The sequence below is a fragment of the Osmia lignaria genome, chromosome 9 (genome assembly GCF_051020975.1).
Source record: "Osmia lignaria lignaria isolate PbOS001 chromosome 9, iyOsmLign1, whole genome shotgun sequence".
Classification (NCBI taxonomy): Eukaryota; Metazoa; Arthropoda; class Insecta; order Hymenoptera; family Megachilidae; genus Osmia; species Osmia lignaria.
In genome coordinates this window covers 3,635,529-3,657,052 of record NC_135040.1, presented here as the reverse complement: position 1 = coordinate 3,657,052, position 21,524 = coordinate 3,635,529, and the positions used below count along the sequence as shown (strand labels likewise).

The 21,524-nt window shown below is 41.3% G+C and overlaps 1 protein-coding gene across 4 annotated transcripts in view; it reads right to left on the bottom strand.

Moving 5' to 3' along the window:
- The window catches only part of Oatp74D (Organic anion transporting polypeptide 74D), a 76,797-nt gene that overhangs the window by 21,790 nt on the left and 33,483 nt on the right, over window positions 1-21,524 (bottom strand). For 2 of the 4 annotated variants that reach the window (XM_076690137.1, XM_076690138.1), the window contains one exon: window positions 4,778-4,821. The exons of the other annotated variants lie outside the window; for them this stretch is intronic. The gene's annotated coding sequence lies outside the window, so the exon portion shown is untranslated. The remainder of the gene's footprint in view (window positions 1-4,777; window positions 4,822-21,524) is intronic. 4 annotated transcript variants of the gene reach the window in all.

The following is a 21,524-nucleotide window of genomic DNA, read 5'->3' as shown; positions in this document are numbered from 1 at the left end:
TAAAATATTAAAAGGAAGTTCCTCGAGCTATCTTAATTACCTCATAAAAATCCAGGCCCAGTGAAATGAACCCCAATTACAAGCCACAATAAACAACATCATTCCTGAAATGACATCAGACTCAATTAAGCACTTAATCGCAGCAACGAGGCATAATGCAATCTTTACAGACTACCTCTATAAAACCACGCCTACCATGTCACACTGGGCAAAGGGATCACCACGACCCCGGCAGTAAAATATTCTTTTCCGAAGGATGATTCGACGAAATACAACCACGAGCGTATATCTTGCATCGTTATTCGACATCGTGAACGTTTAACAACTTTTGAAACCTCGAAGATCTTGGTTATCCTTGAAGGCACCGAGTACTTCTGCAACGTTTTACTCGACGATAAAACACGACATGGTAATATCAGTTTTGATAGTTTGTCAATTTCCAAGATCCTCGTTTCGATCTGTATTTTATTAATATTTATTTTAATTAACGTACGAATATTATATCAGCTTGCTACATAATTGAACGTATTCTTCTACGTAAATATTATACCATTTAAAATCATGATTAGAATTATTCAAACGTAAAGCGAAGTCGAATGAGACCTTGACAATTCTAACTTCTCTAGAGAATGTTCCAAGGTCTTCGAGTTGAAAACTAAACGACCGCCAGAAACATTACAATATCCGGTAGAAATGGCATGGTGGCATGAGAGCAAACGTATTATGGTAGCCATAGATAGGAACGCAAAGCCGCAGCGCATCACGGTGGACACAGGCCGATGTAATAATAGATTGTATTCACGACCGTGGTGGCCCTTAGCCGCAAATTACCGACAATCATAGTCAACGCTATCGAAAGTTCTTTTTTTTTTTACTAAATAACCCTTTAACCTCTGCTGTATCGTAATATTCTCATGGCGAGAAAATTTTGAAAATTGTGAGAGGGGTAGCAAAGTCACCCTCGTAAATAAAATCTTAACGCGTCTTCGAAGCGACGCATAAACGTCAGGAATCATAAATCTGACTTTGCAAATTAATACAAGCAACAAGAGGAAACGTGTAATGCTGTGTAATAGTTCAAGAATAATGGGGAGTGTCGCCTGGGGTTGTATTTAATCACATTGCCAGATAAGGATTTATTAATAATGTTACAATCTCCGTCAAGGAGAAACTATTCAATCAATGTTCCTGATCTTTAACATTGAAAAAATGACAATATTCATAATAGAAATATTTTTCAAGTACAGTGGTACCTCGGTATACGTGAAAAATTAAATTAATAATCAATTATATTCGGAGTTGATGCAAACTATAACCGCAAAACAGGAGGCAATCAAATTTATTCCATTTGGTTTGTTAATTTAAAATTTATCATTAGGTTACATTTATATTTTACAAATTATGTTAAATAAACTAGTGAATATTTTTTATAAACATCTATAAAATCGCTTAAATACTGTTCAGAACATAAGCAGTGTTTAAATTACTTTACAACCCCATTAATTTTACATCAGAATGGATTAATCATTTTTACATTAATTCTTAAGGGAAAGGTTGATTTCGTACCAACCATCAGGAACGGATTAAGGTCGTATACCAAGGTACCTAAGGAAGCTAAGACACCCCCTGGGGGGTAGTTTCCCAAATTCCTAAAATACGCGGTTAGTATTTTACCGAGTAAAGTCGAGAGGTTTGCAATTTCTTCAGAATCCCCCATTCGATCGAAAGCATCAACATACCTCCCTTTTACACACCTTTCTCGAACGTGCAGCTCGCGTGGCCGGCCACGTGTGGCATGGTTTGTTGCACGTGTAGCGCCGGTGCCAAGCGATACAAATCGACCCAGAGGTTTCACGGTTTAGTTAAACCGCCTGGCTGAATTCGATCTAATCCCATCTCGCTGGTTCGCCGTTTGATTTATACACGTTCGTACCTTCGATTATCTCCGTTGCACCGTCTTACCATTTTTTCCCTATTCCCACCGACATATGTATACCTGGTGCTTCCATTAAGCCTTCTTGCTACACACGTGGCACACGATTACGCGAGTCAGGTGAACACACAGGTGCACAGGTGTGCCGAGATCTAGAGACGGGAACGGAGCCGGTGATTGGCTCGCGAACAATGCGGCTAATCATGTTTTCGCGTGACATCTCGCGATAATAAGTAGGTCAACTAGACTGATAGACTCGTTCGGCTGGTCTGAATTATTCTCGCGGATTTATCTCCCCAGCAGACCGTTCAATTACACTTTTCAAATGTTTCAACGCAGATCTATTTACCTCGAATTTCCACCGCGTTATTTTATTAATTTTTTCTAAGAAATTTGAATCAAAACACGGTTTAATCCCATCTCTGTCTACCCAGAAGAGAGCGTTGGAATGATTAATTTATAATTATAATATAATTAAAATTTTCTTTTTTTATTTATTTAAATTTTTATAGCATTCGCAGCTGTTGCTCGGTTGGCAAAAGTTTTACGCACGCATTTATTTCAAGCTTTCAGCGTTGCACGAGGTGTACCCTTAATGAATTCGCGGAAATCTCATTCCTTCGTGAATTCTTCTCCGCGCGCATAAGGGGCTGTACGCGAAACGAATCGTTCGCGGCCTCGTTACCAGCGTCCAGGAAATATTCCCGGAATTCCTGAAAAATAGATGTGCCTCGGTTAAGGATACTCGTTTCTCCGTTCGCCTTCTCGCAGACCGAACTTCCTTCCTTTGTGTTCCGAACTTCATCGGATCACGTTCACGCTGGATTAGAGGCCTTGAAACTTCCCAGCTACGTTGCACGCTTCGAAACCGATAGATTATCCATCGTGTTTTCCTTAATCGAAGCTTGATCGAAGATAACGAGCAATTCTCGACCGATTTTTTTAAGGGTAGCCGAGTGAAACTGCGAAGATTGGAATTCAGGATTTCAGTAAAGCTTTTAATAATTTCGTATTTTTATATTTTCGAAGAAAAATTAATGAGAATTGGAATTTTTTAAGCGGAACACGACGCGTCTGACCGCGTCAAGTAGAATCGTCAATGATAAATCAGACGGCGGACGCAACGAGCATCGTCGCATTGCAACAGTTGCGAATTTCAATAAGGAAAACTTTAATTATTTTGTTAAATTTAAAGGAAATTCGATTCAATTATCCTCTGAAAATGAACGCGCATATTGGTCATCGAGGATCGAATAAAACCGAGTTAATTCATTCTGTTTCAATTTCATCGGATAATTAAGAAATAAAGAAGAAGGAATTTCTTATTTATTTTTCTCTAATAAGGATAGGATTAAGGATTTATATCCCCCGTATCTTTCATAATCCGTACTATAATATGCCGTGTGCGTTAAGCGTAGCTATTTCTGCTGTGCCATTCGACGAGTTAAAAGTGAAGATCCCATCGATAAATATATTATTAAGCATTGAATATTGCCTGTTCGAATCACGATTTACCTCTCCTCCTATGTTAATTTATAAATCTGATTTAACGAAACCTTTCCCTCTTACTCGTTAAGTCGGTTAGTCACCTACAAAAAATTAATCTATTTTTAAACAAATCATCGCCCAATCGAATAAAAATAAATCCACGTGCATTCGCGACAACACAGGACAAGTTCCTTCCCCCCCTTTTTCACCTGCTACACAATGTTCAAGGCTTCGACGCGGCTCATCTAGTTAAAAGAAAAGCAGAAGAGGCTATAAAGAGTGGCACGAGGACACGAACGAGCAGCGAAATTCAGTATCGTGTTCAGGCGAGAAACTCAGACGGGGAGAGTGAAAGAAAGTGAAAAAGCCATGGACACGAGAGAGCTATGCGCTGAACGGAGAAAGAGAAAAAGACAGGCAAAACTGGCTGGATGACCTCGGTCTCGGGTAGTTGCAGTTGCAACGCGACAGGTTCGCAGCTGCAAGCCTGTCCCAGATGTCGAGGCTGACGTCGGCGTAGGTGTGAGAGATCTGTGTACACGCGGCACACCGTTTCCTTCCAACAGATCTCCGCTACGATCTGTGTCACGGCGTCTTTCTAGCCGGTTTAAAAGTAAAAGTAATTGATAGACGACCACAGCTACATTCGCGGATGATCGCCTTGAATGTCCTTAGAAAATCATTTCGATCATTTTTTCATCGGAACGTTGATTCATCGAGCTTAAGGGGTAACCACCTCTTTGACAACTTCAAAATTTCAGACGTTTTCGGGAATTTTTTTTTAAGAAATGCAGTGTTTATGAAAATCCAATTATACTAATTTATTATGCATATATTAAAGTAGAAATCGTTTTTTTTTTTTTTTTTTTTTTTTTTGTTCTTTACGATAACTCAATCTAGATGTGACTTAGAACAATGAAACAAAAAAATTAGATTTTTTAGTCCAAACGCTAGTTTTCAAAAATATGCAAAATAAATTTTGTTATTTAAAGTTATACAGAAAATTGAAATATCAATATTTTGAAAAAATCCTGTGTTTCACTAAAAAAATATGTGACGATTAAATTACAAAAAGATTCAAGTAGATTGATTGAAAATTCAATCAACTTTTCGAGTAAAACGCTTTTCAAGCATTTGTGAATAAAAATGATTGAAATAAAAGTTTCCTTTAATATGCGATTGCAGGCCTATAAATTAATAGCATTAATATCTTAAGCGAAAAAAAATGTCGAAATTTTGAAGCGGTCAAAATGGTGTTTTCTAATATTTCTAATTCTAATTTAAATATTTCTAATATTTTAATCTCTAATATTAATCCCTTAATTGTAATATTAAAATCTCTGTTCAATTTCTTACCAAAATTCGGTAAAATGAAGAGTGCCAAGAGGATCTGGACTTACCTGTAACAGAAACAAAGAAGAAGATATTAGACGGTGTAGGAAACTTCTTGTTTACAGGTCAAAGATAAAAAGTAGGTCTCGGATGCAGCTAGTCGGGAAGTTGCAGACGCAGCAGGTGCGCATCTGCGACCTACTCTCTAAATCGATGGTAAGCACCGGTGACGTAGGCGCAAAACTGCATCGGATCGGCAGCACGTGACGCGTTCGTGTGTGCACAATGCAGCGATCCGAGCGATACAAATTGCCAACGATTTTACCGAATTACACGAAATTGTAAATTATCATGAGAAAATAAACGGTTCGAGATTAGAATTCAAAACGAAGAGGTCAATTTGAAAAATAATCATTCTATTCAGAATAAGGTGTCCATTGATGATTCTAATTTAGCACTGTATAAATGACCTGAAACGAGCGAAAAGAAGAAGCCTGAACTATCAATCAAAGATGTTACTATATTCCATTTAACTCTACGCATCGGTCTCTATTGAAGCAATCACGTGAATTGCTATCAGTCGGATTTGGAACTCGAAAACTCCCGTCAATTGAGCGACGTTAGCTAAAAGCTTCTGCCTAATTCCAGTATCGGAACGACTACCACCTAGATTATTAATTGAAAAATAGCTCTGGCCGTCCTTCTGTTCGGACAATTTCGTCGCTACCTTAATAGTTTCTCGCATGGTGTATCGAACCTTGCGAACTCTGATCGAAATTAAAGAGTTGAAAAACGATAGAAAATGAAAGGGTTAGCGGAAGACGAGGAGGATACGAGCGGATGACCCGAGTGTCTCGAAGCAACGGGGAGCATCAGGTACGCAGCTGCGGAATGTCCCATATTCCCATGGTGGACTCGGGCCGCTCGATAATCGAGATATCGGGCACGTAGGTGCGAGAAACCACAAGAGGCACGAACTACGTTGCACGGTACGCTCCCAGCTTCATACACGGCTTGCATCATACGCATTACACACAGTTTGCTTGATGAAACAAATTGGTATGACCTGGTCTAGCCGCTGTTGCTACCGATGCTTCTGGTGCTTCTCATCGACACCCTCCAGGCCAGCCTCTTCCTCCTTCTCCTCGTCGTTTCATTCAAGGAAGTCGTTTAAAAGAGAGCAATTTCCGGGTAGCAATTCGCCACTAGTTTCCTATGCTTCTTAAGTTCTCTTGGCTCGCGGTCAATTTCAATTGATTTAGATAACCAGGCAGGTAATCGCGAAAGATCTTGTATCTATGCAGGAATCTTTTCCCTTTCTGGTACACTAGGTAATTTCCGAGCTTCGATAGCTAGGCGGAACGCGTTCAATGAAATACCACTGATTTTCTTCTATTATCCCTAAAGCCTAGAGGAGAGTCGGTATCGCGTTCCCTATTCTCTTTCTTTTCTTTCTACCGGGTTCAAGAAGCTCGCTGTCGAGTCGCCGGCGGAGCAGAATAGCCGGTTGAAAGACACATTATTCGGGGAGCTTCGCGGAAGCGGGTCGAAGCGGCGAGAAAAGAGGAATTGGAGCAGACCAGCTTCCGAAAGGTTCGTTTACGCGGTGCAGCAGGGGATTCGTTGGATGGTGATCGAGTGAAAATCACGGGCAACGGGGAAGGGGCCACGGGGTCGAGCAGCGACGGAAAAAAGGGGAAGGAAGAACGTCAGCGAAAGAAGCTCGAAGGAGAGGATGGAAAAAAAAAAGGGGCTTTCGCTGGGTCGCGACGCGACGTTCGCCGCGCATAGTTCAAAGATAGAAGAGCGCAGCAGCCACGTTGCACCGATGCATGCTAGGTGCATGTGCATCGGCCCCGGTCGTGCGCGCATGCACACACCGAGACAAGTAACCAGCTCTGCACCACCGCCATTGAGACCTGACCTACTTTGGGACACACGGTTCGCCGACATCGCGCTTCGCCCGAGTAAAAGCACCGAGCAAAGCACACTCTGCCAGCGTGGGCGGCCGGTTACTCTTCCCTTCTCCCTCTTCCTTCCTCTTTCACCGACACTTTCTTCCACCTTTTTCAATCTATCGAGTCCGATAAATTTTATAAAAGGGATAAAAATAAAAATTGATAAGCTATCTTGGCGAATTCTTCTCCAATCCCTCCGTCACCCTTGTTCGCTCATTTTTTTCTTCGCCGTCTACCTTTCGGTTCTCCACCCCTCCGCTCCAGCGGATATAATGCAGCGGTTTTCGGTGCAGCATCGGCCGCACGTACCGAGAGATTTCGAGTGCATTGGCCTAGATACGGGCGAACCGAGCGGGGTTTGATATGAATTTTCCGGTAGACGGGGATTTTCCCCTCGGATATCGGGGGACCAGCGAGACGAAATTCCCGCGAAAGGAGGACAGAGGGAGCGCAATAAAGGCTGCATCGACGTAGTCGATTCTCACCGAGCCGAACAATATTCCTCGATTGAATCCACTTGCGGCGCCTGACACTCTTCCCTGGCAAATGATTTCATCCGTGGGAGAACGAAACGGCTCCTGTCTTTCCGTCCGGAGAAAATGCCTGGAAATCGGGGAAATGGGCCGTGTTAATAGGGGAGGAACGGTGAATAGAAATAAGCGTCTCCTTTCGTGAGTTATTCGAATATTTAAATGTTGCCGGAGAGTCGGCGACGCACGGACGAATTCCACCCCGACAGTTTCCTGTCGTGTTTAGAAGCTAAATTCTGAAGAAAATTTGCCAATTTAATATTCGGTACTTAATCTTGAATTATTTGAAGCTTGAAGAACCCAGAACGGATACAAGATCCCAGGAAAAAAGATAATGATAGTCACGAGCGAACGGAAAACATACGAGAAACCGGTAATTGTTAGATTATCGGTGATCATTAAGACGCATGACTAACATTTACGACTGTGGAATCACGTTTATGATCGTGCGAACGAAGTCCATAAAAGAGTTTCGATGCACAAATCATTTTATCAGTGAACGTGAAAGGGAGAAAGAGAAAACAGTGGTAGGATCAATCGAATACTCCTTCGAGAGTCCGGCGATTACGATTTTCTTACTTCGAGCCAGAACACGGAAACATCGAGCTACTTGGACGAGAAAAAAAATATATTTCGATGGCCGTGAAGATCGGCCCACGAGAAACGTTACAGAAATGGCGCACGAAAGCGAACTGTTATCATCGCGAGGAAGAAGAAACGTGCAGGGTATATTCGTTCGATTATCTTAACGACACCGCATACCGAACGGATCCTTTCACCAATAACGTATTTAAACATTGTCGCTTTACGCTTTAAAAGTAAAAAAGAGAAATCGAGAGGGAAAGCAGCGCAGCGTCGCGAACGCGAGCAATCAATTTGCATTAACGAATAATTCCTGCCCCTCCTGAAATTCGTCGCCGACCGCTTTCTTCTTTCGCCTCTCCGATTTCTGTCCGCCGTATTCGGTAAATAACGATTAATGCAAATTTTTAACGCTTCGAATCGTCAAGATTTACCCCGCGAGCTGGTACAATGAATCGCGGCGCGATACGCGAAAGCTTCGCTTGTCAAGCTAAACAAACTGGCGGATAGCTGGCGTGTTCCCTCGCGAACGGATCCGCAAATAATCCGGCCAAGTCTTCTATAAATTCACCTTGAAACGGTTATCCACCCGTTCGCGCGATTCAGCGACACGCGGACGACGCGACGCGACGCGGTGCATCGTCGTCGCAAACGCTCTGCGAAATCGGTCGTGCATGACCGTGCTTGCGACTTTAACGCAAACTTATTGCCAGCACGAGAAGATCGGTCACGGTTCGCGAACCAATACACCGATACCCTGGCTGAAAGTTTCTCTCAACGTTTCTATCTATTCGATCCACATGGCGTAAATACAGAGTGTTCCAGTTTCAGTGATCCAAAAGCAAGTGGGTGATAGAGGACATCATTTCCGACAAAGAAGGTCCTATTTTTGATAGTTCAAAAGTTATTTCAATTTTAGTGAAGACATTTTCTTTCATAACGATACTTTTGAAGTTAAAGACCAAATACCAAAATCGGTAATTATTCAAAATAAAGAGATATTTCATAAACTTTTCTAGGAAATAGAAAGAGCCACATTAATCGAGTACATGTAAGCTGAATTTGAAACCAATCGAGTAGTTTAGTCATAGTGATCGATTTTGTTCGATCACTAATCACTAAAATTGGAATAACTTTTGAACCATCGAATTATAGGACCTTCTTTTGTCACCCACTTGCTTTTGGACCACTGAAACTGGGACACCCTGTATAAATGAAATAAAATTTAATTGCCGATTCGTAGAAAAGCGTGAATGAAATCGTATGATCGATCGAGGTGTCGTCGAAAGAAAAATGGTTCAATGAAAAAACAGGAGCAACGGGGCTAGAGTATTTTTAGACGGGTCGAGATTGACCGTGTTCGGCTGTTACGATGGCTGGCGCACGTGCATCGGCAGAGAAGGAATCGTTGCACCAGAGAGAGCTTGCAGCCCCCGTCGTCTCAACTGGGTCAACGTGACACCGTCGACGTCGTCGCTCTTGACGCACGTGCAAACATCTTGAAACGCGGCACGCATGTGCAGCTCGCCTCGACGAGGCGGCTAACTTCGCCTGGATTTCCCTCTAGACGATCAATGACGTCCGGGAAACGTTCGTGTTCCTCTTTTCTTCGTCCTTAGCGCGTAGCGTGTCGTTAAACTCGACCGGCATATATCTCAGGGTGGGTCTGGCGCCCTGGTATATGAAATTTTCCTAAATTTTCGCGTCCCAACCAATCAGTTCTAAGATACTGAAATTTTTCAATTTTCAAACCTGTTCCACGCTTGGAAAAAAATTGAAAAATTCAAGTACCAAAAAATCGTCGATTACCTCTTTCCAGAACCAACGCAGAAACAAACGGCCAGGTATTTGCACAGACACAACGGAGAATCGCGTAAAGCACTCGATATTCCGCGTCGCGCATTCCCGAATCGAACGTTTGTCGTCGATGGTAAAAAAAAGGAAAAAAAGAGGCAAAAGGCGAGTGAAAGTGCGAGCCGTCTCGAATTCGCGATTAGAGGGGCCGTTGTTGAAGAAGAGGCGCGCACCCGCGGCCGCCACCGCCAGGCCCCGAAAAAGGCGAATCACCTCTGCTCGAAAGTTGCTCTTCCGAACGAGTGTTGCGACTTGACGCGGGGAGGTGGGACGTGGCTAAGGGGGAAAAGGAGAATCGCGTATACGAAATAACAGGCTGTTCAAACTGCGCAAATGTTTGCGAAATGACGTCAAAAACTCGCCAGATCCGCGAGGATTACACGTGCGTCGTGTCGATGAACGCGTGCCTGGTCAATCTCCAAGACAAAGGGATGATCCCGGTTAATTATTGGAACATTGGCGAGGAATTTAAGCGAACGAATCGAAGGGAGAATTAAAAATAATCGTTTCTATTCTGGATATTATTGACACGCGTTAGCGTCTTCTGTTCTTAATTATTTAATGAGGATAAGTTTCCGAATGGCCCACCCATAATTGAGAACTCAGATTCGGTATATAACATAAATTGACTACAAGAAACCGATTAAAGTTGGTTTCAGAGCTGGATATCTTACCGTTTTTGAGATATCGTAGTAATTGTACAAGTTTGGGACTACGTATGCGCTATTCCATACTGCGCATGCGCTATTCAATACTGCGCATGCGCTATTCAGTACTGCGCATGCGCTATTCGATACTGCGCATACACGGAACCTAACCTAGCCTTACCACGATATCTCGAAAACGGTAAAACATCCAGCTCTGAAACCAACTTTAATCGGTTGCTTGTAGTTAATTTAGGTTATATACCGAAACTGAGTTCTCAATTTTGGGGGGGCCATTCGGAAACACAGCCATTTAATGACGTTAAATCGGAGACGAGTGGACGCGTTAATTTTAAAAAGAAAAATTGATAGCGAGACGAACGGAGAGGAGAAGCTGAGTCGCGAGAGGCCGAGAGCAGAAACGTCGTTGAACGTGCTCAGAAATAATGCACGACTAAGAAAAAAGAATGAGGGATACGCGAGGGGATGCACGGTTTACCTGGCTGCACAACCTGCACACGGATGCATATTTTTCCATCCCCTATTCACTCGCCAGTGTACGCTGCCTGCTATGACCCACTTCCGTCTGTGGAATAAACGACACACCACCCACGCACGGGATCTTCCTCGACTTCCATTCGAACACGCCGTTTTCATTCAGCTGCCACGTCGATGTTTCAACGAGGCTACCTCGTCGGAACGACAACGTAGATCCAAGGATTTTTCTTATAATTTTATAACAATTTCAAAATGATGGTTGCAGTCGCTGCGGTATAAAATAAATATTTTCCAAGGGAAACTGTGCATCACCGAATAAGCAATTGAATACAGAAGCGATCAATTCGAAAAGCGTAAACGATAACTGGAACATTCCAGGAAGTTTCAAGCAAATATCGTAGATGCCAAGCATTACAAAACGGCAGGAAGAAAGCGAGCGTCGAAAAGCACGGTAAAAGCAGAAAGTGGAACGGCGCGGCGGTCGGATTGAAAGCCTCTTCTCGTTCGGCCACTAACAGACATTTATGAGACACTGGAATCCGAGGAACGACCGGTATCTCGTATTTCGTCGTCGAGCCAGAGAATCGAGCAACCGTGAACCGCCTACGCGGCCGATCGGATCGAACCGAACGGATTAATAGGGAAAACTGTTGCGTACCCTCCTCTCTTCCGTAATCTTGAATAAATTAGAAAAGACTATCCTCGTGGCTGTCGAGATGCGACCTAAAAACATTTTCGTTCGCTTCGATTCGACTTTTGAATTAGCGTATGCGGGTCGAGATGGCTTTCGATTCTTCATTTTTACAGATAGAATTTATGTTAATTCTTCTCTATAATTACCATAGGCCAAATTGTTTCGATTGTTAAATTCCGATGTTTAATAAATATTTTATTAAACTAAATACACGGAATTCTTACATTAAAATTCTTACAAAGTGGTCGATATAATTTAATTAGGGGTCGATCCGATCTAAGTGGTCGATGAATACCAATGCTATTCAATCGCAAATTTATTGACAGCAACAAAGTATGTACGATTTTTGTTTGGAATGCCATTTGTAATTACAACAGCTGACGGTAAACTAAAAATTTGATTTCGTTAAAATAAAATAAATCATTTAAGAAACGATAAGATAATTTTCTTTTTAACATTTTTTTATAGAGGGGATTGATAAGAGAGTTAGCAAATTTTTAGAGGTCAATGATCAAAAAAGTTAGACACTTAAAGTAATTTTCCACTGCTAACGACTCTTTTTTAGCTGACTCTAATTCGTATTTTTATTCTAGAGGAAATTCTTGTTCTGATACTGTTTTTAAAAGATCGGAAGTGTGATTTTGAAAGTGGTGGGAATGATTAGGACCAATAGGAATTCTTGGATATTACTAAGGTTCGAAAGGTCAAGCGTATTCAAGGGTCATGTGCGTAATTGTATATAGACAGAATTTAGTTTACTTATCTTAACCGAAACGCGAAAAGTAAAAATATTTGCTTAGTCTATGACGGTATCCGACACGATTAAGTTAGGTAAGTAAAAATTGAAAAATATGAAAATACAACGATGGCAGAGGTTTGTATCGGCAACGATGTGGCTCCTCGAACGAGCCTGGAACGTCGCGTCGTTCCGTGGCCGAATCGGGCCGAGTTTGCCGGATGCCCGGCCGGCCGAACCTGTCTCCTCTACCGGCACGCACGGCGCTTCATCGAGCCACCGTCACGCGTGGAAGTCGTTTACCCCTCGGAGTTATTTGGCCCCTTCGTGGCGAGCAACGCTCCGGCCAACACGCTCCAACCGGACGACCACGAAGAGTGACACAACACGCGGCACGGCTAACATCCGAGCGAAAGAGAAATCCACTGTTTATTGGTCCCGGTTGATGGGAGAGGAAGTCGGGAGGGAAGGATTGAAATTTGTCTTTCGATCGTCATAGGGTGTGAAATTATTTCTAAAGATTCTCAAAATTCCTATTCCATTTCTGTGATTTCATCGCTCAACTTTGGACAAAAGAAAATTTCCTTTCTTTTAGAGAAAGGGACAACGATAAGGACATCTTTCAATCACAGAGTGTGAAATTATTTCTAAAGATCCACAAAATTCCTAATTCATTTCTATGATTCCATTGCTCAACTTTGAATAAAAGAAAATTTCTTTCAAATTTCTTTTCTTTTAGGGAAAGGGACTACGATAAGGGCATCTTTTAATCACAGGGTGTGAAATTATTTCTAAAGATCCACAAAATTCCTAATTCATTTCTATGATTCCATTGCTCAACTTTGAATAAAAGAAAATATCTTTCAAATTTCTTCTCTTTTAGGGAAAGGGACAACGATAAGGGCATCTTTCAATCACAGGGTGTGAAATTATTTCTAAAAATCCAGAAAATTCCAAATCTATTTCTATGATTCCATTGCTCAACTTTGAACAAAAGAAAATTTCCTTTCTTTTAGGGAAAGGGACAACGATAAGGGTATCTTTCAATCACAGGGTGTGAAATTATTTCTAAAGATCCACAAAATTCCTAATCTATTTCTATGATTCTATTGCTCAACTTTGAACAAAAGAAATTTTTTTTCAAATTTCTTTTCTTTAGGGAAATGGACAACGATAAGGATATCATTCAATTATAATTTAATGTTCACAAATTTCTAATCTATTTCTATAATTTCATCGCTCAACTTTGATTGCACCAAAATTCGTTTAGGGGAAGACAACGGACTCGGCTAATTTTTAAGCGGCTGCTCACTTACCGAATGAAAAAGAAACGGAAAACGCGAGGCGGATAAATCGGTCGAAGGAAGGAAACGTCGACGGGAAGAAGGAAAGAAATAGCGAGAAAAACCGAGTGGCGGAGGAAAAGAGAGGAGAAAGAAAGATGCTACACACGTGCCAGGGACACGCGTGCGTGTGTGGAGCGAGAGAGAAAAAATAAGAACAAGAAAGACGCGCGTGCGAGAAGGACGAGGATAAAAAAAGAGGACGTGTGGACGAAGTTGGGAGAAAAATTAGGAAGAAAGCGGTGGCAAAAACGCTGGGGATGGGAAATGAGATAAAAAACGTGGAGAAAGGGAGGAAAAAGGAAACTCTGGTTTCTCTTTCTTTCGAGTACACTCTGCGGAAGAGAGCGCGCAAGCGAGTGATTTTAGTCGTTCCATTCTCCCTCCAAAGTCGCTTCACGAGGATCCCCCTTCACGGCTGCCGAAAACAACGTCGCGGAGACCTTCGTATGGCAACTCGCCCGCCGACGACGACGCCGGGACGTATTCCGCATACGTAAACCCGTGTCTCTCCTCGAGGAACAGCGACGAATCCGCTCGCGTCTCACGAAATTTCGGGGAACGATCCTTGGACGAAACGTCGGACACGCCGAGGTGTGTCCATCCACGGCACGTACAAATTTATCCCATCGTCGCGTACCCTCTGGAATTTTCCCGAATTTTCCACCTTTTCATTTCTCTCGACAATTTCCCTCGAATCGAATTATATAAAGAATCGATTTTAAAATAAATAAACGGTGCACTTTTCGAGGCTGAAAGCTTCTTTCCACCCTTCGCAAATTTTCCACCCACGCGACTTAACATTTTCCACGGCAAAGAAAAAACAAGAATATTATTTTAAACACAGACGGTGTATTTCGAGATCAACTGCATTTCCACCCACGCCATTTACATTTTCCACCGTGGTTCCTTCTTATCGTGCTTAAACACCAAGGATGTCACCCTTAGTATTTTAAGCTTAAGGGTTTTTATTATAGCAACACCTTGATTTTCCGGCAGAAATGAAAATTTCCTGTACGAAAGGGTGAAACCTATTTCCAGCTCTGCCAGGACAACTTTGTTCGTTGAACTTTTACGCGCTCGTGTTTCTCGGAGGAATATATTTTTTTTTCCAACTGCGTGGGATGAAATCACGTGGGAACTGTTTCGTGACATACATATGTTCATTCATACGTGTGTGTGGGTTTTCTTTTCATGAACGCTCTATCGAATTCTCTCTTTTATTTCGTAACAACTTTCCATCGACGTACAAGAGTTCGTATTAAAAATTGAAAAAAAAAAAAATCAATTTTCTCGTTGTAGTGCACCGTCGACTATTATCGGGCGTCAAAGTTTTCACGGGCATGACGAATGTGCAACGATGCACGCAAATAAACGACCTACAGACTGGAAGGGGAAAAACTTTTGAATCGTAAAAATATCACGTTTTTCTTCGAAAAACTGGTACCACGTCGGCAGAATTTTCCTAATGCTTTAAATATCGCGATATCGAACCGAGGCTTTCAACATTGCCGAAAATAACGCTGGAAAACGTCGGACCATCGGTCGGAATTTCAATAATGGTAAAAATAAGCGTTAAATAATGTCGAGGACTGTTCGTCTGGAATATTAATAAAAATTCACAATGTTTCGCATTAATTATCGAGTATCCTGAAACGACCCCAATTTGCCTAACAAGGGACATTACCCAATCGACACACGCCGATTTTGATGCCTATCGAGTATGATATAAAATTCAAAAAAATATTTGACACGTATTTTTTTCAATTATTTTTTTATTTATTTTTTAATAGCTACATAGAAAAATTTGCTGTTCAAAAACACACAAATTCCATTTTGAATGTTTCGCCTACACCTAATAGTTCCCGAGATATTCAAGAAAATATGTTTTGCAACCCCAACTTTGAGGGCTATTTTCATCCCTTCAGCATGGACGATTGCCGATAAAAAAAAATACGTGTCAAATATTTTTTTCAGTTCTATATCATACTCAAAGGGCATCAAAATCGGCGTGTGTCGATTGGGTAATGTCCCTTCTAAGAAATACTCTAGGAATATTAAATTTCTAATTTAAATATGAAACTTGACATAAATACGATGTATTAGGAGCATGACCCATGACACGAGTGTGATTGCTGGTTATAAGACACGGGGTTAAGAACGATCGAAGGGTTTTCCACGCAACTTCGATAAGTGGCTAGATCAGAAGTATTTAACTTGTCCGCGTTTAGAAGCGTGCCGTCAGTTTCTTTCGACCATGGCCTTAATCGCAAAGTGTACCGATACGAGTACCATGCTAAGTGCATCACCTTCTTTTATTTTTTACCTCGACGAGCCTGCTCACGTATTTTCAAAACCAATGAACCCTTCGTTTATCGTGATGAGAATTCATCCGAGCGCAGATAAGAATGGAAAGTAAGGAAATTCGAGGGGATACGGAATTTTATCTGTGAGCAAACTTGGAAGGGTTTATCAAGAAATATGCTTCCCTGGCAAACAACAAGAAACGGAGGAGCTTTAAATCTCTTTGCGCACCGTTCTGTTTTGACAATTAAGCTGTTAGATTTCTTATCGCTTCGAACCATACTTAGATCCGAGGATCGAGCTACCTTGTTGTCTCTGGAAAGAAAATCGCGAGTGCAAAATACGCGCTTGACCTTAGCCAGTCGTCGGTTCGCGAGGTCGACGGATCGATCGTGGCAGGAAAGAAAAACAAGAATCGAGTGGTATTATCATCGTGAAATAAGAAAATTTCCATTCGAAGTTCATCATTCAGTGGAGATTACTTTCCGGATGAATCGAGTAGTAGTAAAGATCATCGGTATCTCCAGTTTTTTTTTCTCCCCCCTGACTCGAAAATGATTATTTTTCATGATTTTCTCACTTCGAAACGATTCGACGAACCGAAACGATGTCTCAGCCTTCCTCGACCTGTATCAGGCTCGATAAACGAGCACGCGATTAATAACGATGTCAAAGCGACGCCAATTGAGCGTCACGCTAAAAAATATTGACCCAAATCGTGAGCATTCGATTCGCCCGAGACGTTACGTATCCTATCGTACAATGCACTTTCACGCTGGCTAAATAATCCGACTGATAACGAGCTATTCAAACAGCTCCGTTTTTTTTTTACACCGTCCCAACTTGATTGCTCTGATAAGATAAAAGCGATATTCTGCAACATCGATCCTCGCGATGGAACGATTGTTCCTGAAAATCATTGTCTTAATTATAATTAATATTTCAACAGTGTAAAATTTGTAAAATGAATTTGAAATGAAACAGAAGAATTATATTATGATCGGGGCTCTCTTCGTGGTCCGCCACGGTGACTCGATTTATTTGGAAGATGAAAATAAAATTATTATCGGAGCTCTCTCCATGGTCCGCCAAAGGAGCGACTCGATTCAATCGCGCTCTGCTCTAGAAAAGGGGTACGCCTCTGAACGAATCAGATTTTCAGTGAACAATCAAAGGGTTAAATAGGAACATGGCAAGATCGCGAAGAAGCAAGCACACTAGCAGATAGAACGACTATCACAAGGTAGTTAGCGTGAACAGAGACGTGACGTTGCCGGTTGCCTGTCCGAGTACTTTCATTGCTGTTATACAACCGCGGATCGAGCGACCGACCGACCGCTGAAAGGAGAAATGGGAACACGCAGTGGTTCTCATGCAAATCCGAACCAGAAGCTTATCGATCGTTTGTTCGAGAGCAGAACGCGGATAATAGTTCCCGATGGATCTCGTGACCCAATTTACGGGATAGCTTAATCGTTTCCAGTCTGACGTATCGCTTTTCGGATATAACTCAGTTCCAGAACAGCAGCTTCGAAACTGAGCACCGAAAATTTTCAAGAAATATACACCTTTGCTGCAAAATAATTATTAACGCTCAAAGTTTTATTAGCAGACTTCCGACTGGCAGACGATTGCATTTAATTATTCAATCAGTCGAATGAAACTTTATTTTACAGTGCATGGAACGAATATTTAAAAGAATATTTTAATATTCTCCATCTACCTGTATTATAATTTCAAAAGAAATTCCTATTCCTTAAGAAAAATTTCATTTTTAGAATTTTAGCGATTATCGTACAGTAGGCAATAAATAAATTTCTTAATAAATGAGAGGACAGCCAGCGATTGAGCACCGTGCACAAGAGCAGAACGAAGGTGAGTTTTATCTCGCGGTGTTCTACCCAAGGCTTCGTGTAATCTCGGTCGCGGAGAAAGTGGAAAAGTGTATCATTGACTTCGTTCCCTATATACACGGTGACTCAACTTTGTCAACTTAGTAATTTGCACCAATGTTCATCTAAAAAAACATCTCCTCCTCGTTTAACCTATAAACATAATCCAGAAATGGGGATAAAACATAATTTGTTTGGTCCAATCATTTTCAATTAATTAACCCCTCGAGTTGATGAGAAAGTTTCTGATAATTATTTTAAACGAATTCATCAAGTTAAAAGCTGAAATTCCTACGTGCAATTTAGAACTAGAGGAAGTGATTAAAACGAACGAACATGGGGAAGCTGGATATTTTTGAAGAGACACTTGCAACGATGATCAAAGTTGCTCGCAGATAAGAAGTGCAGCAGCAACAGTGTTGCAGCGTTCACCTATTTTCAGCACGCGGTCTAATATTAATCCCGACGATACCTGCCACTAAAATCGATATCCCTCGCTGTTTCAACTGGGTCAAACAGTTGCGCGCATTCTGACGTTATTTTTAATATCGCAAAATCCACCCCCTTTTCCCTCGGGATCTTACATTTTCTTCCGAGCGACCAGTTCCTCGGAGAAGCTCTTCTTATCGCGTTCCACTTACGCGTAAGAAGGAATGGAGAATTTCTGATAAGAAATGAAAATTTCTTCTTTTTTTTCGAATAGAATAATACGAATTTAACGATTTCGAAAGGAATTTTAATGAATTAAACGCTTTCGAATGGAAAGTGATTCTAAGGCAATCTACTGTTCTTCGAAATGAATTTCATTAAATCAAAATCTTGCAAAATTCTATTCAAAGTAACAAATTAAATCAAATTATTGAAAATTTCAATTAGCAGATTCGAACGTTCTCCTAGATACTTTCAGAAGGATATTTATCGCGATAGTAATTGATCAAAGTAAATGCAATTGTAATCGTTAGCGAATGCACTTTATGAAGAAGAGTCCACGTAACTCTGTTCTATAACACCGCGCACCATGCAATGCCATTTGAACCAATTGCACCGTAGCAATTGCTTTTGAACAGAACCGGGACTGGACAGCGACGCTTTCTGCATTTCGAATCTAGATTAACTACGATTCAAAAACCTTTCGTATCATTTCTCATTTCACCTTAATATATCATTTACATATTTTTCTTATCTCTCCGCCAATCGAATAAAGTTCTCGCAATCCTATTTACACCGTAATATTATTACCGTCTATTCGAACGTTCGAGTTACCTCGGCAAGGTAACAGCTTTAAACGCGATCGTATATTTATTAAACGGCCATCTACATACATTAAATCCGGTAAACGCTTAAGCCTCTACGATCCTCTTAAGGGCACAGCACGTAGGGACCGTAGCAGCCTTCGGGTAATCGATTTTTCCTACCTTTGCACAGCATCTCTCAGGGATGCTAGAAGCGGGGGAAAAAATCGGGAAAGGAAGTCTATCGAAGAAAGCAAGAAGTTATTGCAAAGGTTCGCTAATCGATTTCAGAGGAAATTTCAGCTCATTAACTGGGAGAAGAACTTATCTATGATTCACTTGCGAAACATTTTAATTTTTCTTTTGATTCAAAAGAGAAATATAATAATGTTAACCATCTGAAATCTGTGTTCGACTGATCGAAAGTTGCGAAATTGATTCTGCGAGACGTTGTTGCAAATACATCTATCGAAGAACTGGTAAGACGATCGACTCCCATCCTGCAGCTTCATCCTCGGCGAACCGTCAGTTCCATATTTTTCTTGAAAAGCCGAGGCAGACGAACGCATCGCGTTCTCGAGGCCACGGGTCGAGTCAGATAAGATATAATTATTCGTGTCGCAAAAATGGCTGAATCCGACCCGCCCGTTCTCTCTCTCTCTCCGTCACTCTACATTTTTCTTTTCACACGTTTTCTTTCATAAAATTTATCGTCCGAAGATACAAGAGGGGAAAAAAAGGAGGGAACTTAGCGAATCATCGAGGATTACGTTATTCGAAAGACTTTTATGAAACGAGATTTCGATGTCGTTCCGTTCGCAAGAATTATTTTTGCTCGTTTACGTGGTTGCGCAAATGTTCCTTCGAAAGAAATTCACTCTTATCACTGGAAACGGCTGGATTTCGAGGAATTATTTAAACGTTGCGTAACTTTTCCAAGATTCGGAACGAAACAAACTTCTGGTCAGACCGGAAGTGGCAAAAAAAGATTAATTTTCTGTCATTCGTTGAGATTTTCACCCGCTTAACACAATGGCGCAAGAATGTTTTCGATAACTCTTACCGTTTGGCCTGTACAAAAGTGACAGGAAGTCTATAGCCCCCTTATCAAGATTTTCGATCTTTTAGAAACGGGTTGGCTAATAAGAACGTAGAATCGGACACGGTAGAAGCAGTTCTTAAAGATAGAATCGTTGCATCAGAGACGAAATGATCTAGTTTTTGAACAGTGCCATTAAACACGAATAATAATGCGTTAATATTGCTGCTGTTGAATTCTATGGAAATCGACAACGCGTTAAGAACAATCTTTGAAACTTTATTGGACATGCATTCGACAAGTAAGTACTGAAATCTGGTTGTTCTATAATGATACAGGCTTTATATTCTATTGATGGAGATGGGTAGTGGTAGGGACAATGGTCAAGGAACACTGTGACTAAAGAAGGGTGCGAAGTACAGGATGAATAAGGATTAGGAATCGTGATTAGGATGTTTGGACGAGGATGAATCTATGGTGTTTGTGCTGTGACTAGTGGTGTTGGTCATCCAACACTGCTACTGATTTATCTAAAGAATCATGGGTTAACGTTCAACCAATAAATTCTAAATTCCTTATCCACTTGATAATTTACCATTTTTCAAAATAAAATATTATCCTTTGTCTAAGAATAATTAAAAAGAGCAGCGTAGAACGTCATCCACAGAGACCGTTTTCCGACGACATCGACCCCCTTGGGCAAACTTTGCCATGGCGTCCCGGCATCTTATCGTACCACAAATAAAGAGCTAGATATCAGGATATCGTTCCGCGACGCTCAGATTAAAAGCGGAAGATCCGGTGAGAAGAGACAGGAAGAGCGACAGATAATTCTTAGCTTCGAGGGAAAGCTTTGGAAAAGCGACGCAATGTCAAACACGAAGCAACTCGATAAGAGAGTAAATAGAAGAGGCACGACGTTGATGAGAAATTTATTTAAAAATAAAAGCTGCCATGTAATTCTTCTGAAGGAGTTAATGAATCAAGCACGTGTTACTTAAGCGTCTAATTAGCGGTTGCTTGTGTAGAAAAGAGACGAGTGACGTTAGAGGAAAGGTTAGGCGAGCCCCGAAGAAAAGCAGAAGTAAGATGATGGTAGGAACGCGCGGTCGCAGGGTCACGAATGGCACGCGCGATTCTCAATGTCCACTATTAGCCAACACTAGTATCGCATATTTTCTGTCTGACAATTTAGCGGGAGAACTTGAACCGTTCCTTACTGTCGGATAAGGATACTCGAACGTACTAAAAATAAACACCGTTGGTACTTGAACCGATACCACTGTCTGTGAACGTATCTTTTGTGTCTTCATTGTGACTTTCAGATAACTTTCCTTGGTGAGTGATTGACACTCTTGATCGTTGGAAGCTGATTTACAATATTTCCCAGAGTTATTTAGGATAAGTTTTCGAATGGCCCTCCCAAAATTGAGAACTCAGATTCGGTATATAACTTACATTGACT